Source organism: Cyanistes caeruleus, chromosome 5, assembly GCF_971803275.1.
Source record: "Cyanistes caeruleus chromosome 5, bCyaCae1.hap1.1, whole genome shotgun sequence".
NCBI lineage: Eukaryota > Metazoa > Chordata > Aves > Passeriformes > Paridae > Cyanistes > Cyanistes caeruleus.
In genome coordinates, this window is record NC_141705.1 from 14165467 (window position 1) to 14168979 (window position 3513).

Consider the following 3513-nt stretch of genomic DNA (forward strand, 5'->3'; position numbering starts at 1 on the left):
AGCATCCCTGGAGGCCCCTTCTATTGTTGCAGCGTTAGTGTCATCACTCCATTAGGAGCCCACCGGAGGCTGTGTGCCTCATTCAGAGTGCACCTGTACAAGCATAGGAAGAATGATAATTCCTGGCTCTGCTTTGGTGTGAAGTGCTTTTTTGTAAAACAAAACAAACTATTCATGCCACAATGAAAAATAACTTCTGCTGTACCTGTCAAAGGATCAGTGGGTCTTTTCTAGTGAGTGAATGAGCATTGGCTGGTCTTTCTTAAGCCAGTGGAAAAAAGAAAACAGTTCATGCAAGTAAATATATATAACACAAGGCTATACTTTGCTGTCCTTATGCCAGCTAAACAGTATTTTACAGAAGATATAAGCCATGGTGCTTCAATGGAATATTTACAGAGAGAAAGCTGAAGAAACCATGAAATTGTGTGTGCACAAAGAACTGAGGAAACTTTTGCACCTTTTCATCTCCATGGAGTTGAGGACACCACAGCAACTCAGGGCTCATGGCTTTTGTACTAGTCTTTTATGGCTTATGGGGGACACACATGCCCCACTGCTGCTGTGTTTTGGATTAAAAGCAATGTGTTTAAAATTGTCTGAATTACATTTCAATCTCTGGTGTCCTACAGGGAAGGCTAGCTCCACTTTCCATTGCAAACACTGAACATGAAGGTGATGCTACTGAGAGCAGACTCCAGGCCAGGTAGTCCATTGGATTTATCTGTCAATAGAGCCAATAACATTTCCAATCCTAGTGCTCAGACAGTTGTACCAGGTGAGTCAGCTTGTTTCCAGATATGAAAAAAATAGGAGACAATGAAATCAGGAATCTCTTTAATGCAACCTTGTTTACAAAGATGATAAATCCTTTCTTCTCCAGGCTTTTCTCCTCGTGTACTTGTGCTGGATAGGCATGGTACTCTCCTTATGCCTCCTTCAGCTTCTCCCACAGATTCACTAAAAAAAAAATCTAGTAAAATGGGATTCACCTGCATACATATAATATGGGCCTTTGTACTGAAAAATTAGGTGTTGTGAATGGATATTGCTAATTCAATAGCGTTAAGGAGGTCTCTATTTCAAGAAAAAAAAAGTATTTTTAAAGTTATCTATGCAGTTATCCATAGTTTCATATAGAATTCTCCACCAGATAATGCCTTAGAGACTCAACATTGAAGAGACACTAAAATCTGGATTTCCTTTTAGATAGATCTTATGGGAATATCCTGAGTGTTACCTCATTTATTGCAACATGGCTACAATATGGATAGCAAAAACCCTCTTCTAATAATTAGGATAACTTGTCTGACTGTATTTTAGATGCAGTGTTGTATAATCTCCTTATTTCCATACAGTAGGAAACCAAAGTAAAATGCTGGAATTCTAACTTATAGTCAAAGATCTTGCAGCAGCTTCTCAAAAGGTGCAAATATTTGCCTTGATTATTGTATTTACAATTCCAAAAATATTTCTTCTGTTGAAGGTCTGTGTACAAGACACCACTCCAAACCATTTTTAAGGGAGTTTTGACATAAATGAAACTTTATGCTGGCATGGCAAGTGAAGTACTTGATTAATAAAGAGTTTCACTGTTTTCAAACACATATTCCATGCAGGCTCATTTGAAGAAAACCGCAAGTGGAGAATGCTTTACTGCTTCCAGTCACAAGGGGGTTGTGTATTTCAATCCTGCTTACACAGTCAGCTTACTTTGGAGCTCTGGTAGGAAAGAAACATGACCAGGAGAAATAATGCTACATTCAGTGACCCTGCCCTTAGAATCAATTGGCCTGATGGGAGAACTTTTTTTCTCTCTTTTGCTACTGTTTTCTTAGTTTTTAACCTTTTAATACTTAATATTTCTTGAAAGACCATCTTTAGAGAAATGTCTACCATTCACAGACTACAAGCACTGACTGAAATGGCCTTCTGACACTGTGAATGGGAAGGCGAGACATAAGGGTTGATGTTTAAGCAATGTACATATTCATAGTCTTTTAAAGACGTTTTGGGATGATTCATTATTTTTTGATTCAAAAACTGGTATGTAAGTATACAGTTGAGATATTTACATTACAAAGGAACTGGTCTTCAACCACAGTGATGAGTGAAAGAGGACAGTCAGGTCTAATGAAATCTTCAGAGAATCCAAAAAGTCTTAAAAATCTAGAAAATAAAAAAAAATATTATAATAATTTCTAATAGGCTATGGAGTAGCCACCCTTTAGGCTTGGATAGCTGGCTGTGGCCCTGTCTCTAGGATATTTCAAAATCTGATTGAACAAAGCAATAGAACACACACTGTAGTTTAAGTAAAATGCAAAGCAAAGATCATTACTTATGTTTTCCCATCCCATAAACCCTTACTGTCAGGCAAGGAAGGAACAGAACTGCTCCAGTCATTGGTGCTGCTTCCTGGCTGGCTGGCACCTAGACAAGATGGATTAGCTGGTGATGATCACTGACTGCTGGTGGAGCTGCCATTACCTATAGGGTATATTTAAAATGACAATTTGGAAGAGTGTTTAAAAAAAACCACTTTTAACTGTGTGCACCCACAGTAGCACTGATAACCTTTTTGTCCAAAGACAAACATTGAGCATGGCTTGTTATGGCAAGGTAAGCATCTCACTGCCTGCCCAAGCTCCATGAACAAAATAAGCCCGCCCTTGTAAGTGCTCCTGGTTTTGTTTCAGCCTCCCAGCCACACGCTGAAAGTCTGACCAACTGTGCCCTTTGTCTTCATACAGGAGAACAGGACAGATAAATGCAATCATGTCTCGTCCTGTCACACAGCTGTTTCACACTTCTCTCAGCAAGGGATAAATCTCTAAGTCAAGATTCAAAAGCAGAGGGCTTTCCCTTCTTAAACTAAGCAACCACTTGATATGTCTGAATCACAGTGAGTGTACTGAAGCAAACTGGTTGCAAGCAATGACTAATTTCTGCTTTCAACTTCCTCTCTTTCTCAGTGTTCTCAAGTATTTACTGTTCCCCACAGTGATAACTTGTTTCTTTAGAAATGAATCATTACCACTGAATTTGTCTCAAAAGACCATAGTTATAATGCACATTCTTTCCATTTTCAGGTGTTCTTCTGAACCGCAGCACTCCAGAGACAGGTCCATAATAAAATAAAAAAGAAAAAGGAAAACAAAAAATATTTGTCAGAATACATAGATACATTTTTACAATTTCTATGATTTAAGTTCTAAAATAAAAGTGTCTGACCAAGTACAGGCTAAATTTTAGTTATTTCAGTTTTGAGGGACTCACTAGAGCTTCTACTGATTGGTTCTTGGGAATGGCTACAGGATTTCTAGGTAAGATATCCAATAGTAACATCAGTTTTCCCCTTCTAACCTTCTCCACATGGCAGTACTTTAGAAGACAAGGTTAATACCTTGATCATCATTAAAACATGCAAGCTAAATGAAAGACACAGCCCATATCCAGCCTGTCATAAAGCAAATCAAACCTGCAGTGGAATGTTTCTCTACTCTTATTTTA

At 38.3% G+C, this 3513-nt stretch overlaps 1 long non-coding RNA gene across 1 annotated transcript; it reads right to left on the minus strand.

Annotated features, from left to right (window-relative positions):
• Positions 1-853: 853 nt before the first annotated feature.
• On the minus strand, positions 854-3149 carry LOC111928403 (uncharacterized). The gene is made up of 3 exons (XR_002864097.2): positions 3038-3149; positions 2076-2169; positions 854-960 (listed from the first exon to the last, which is right to left on the minus strand). It is a non-coding gene; the product is annotated as an uncharacterized LOC111928403 (long non-coding RNA).
• Between the last annotated feature and the right edge of the window lie 364 nt (positions 3150-3513).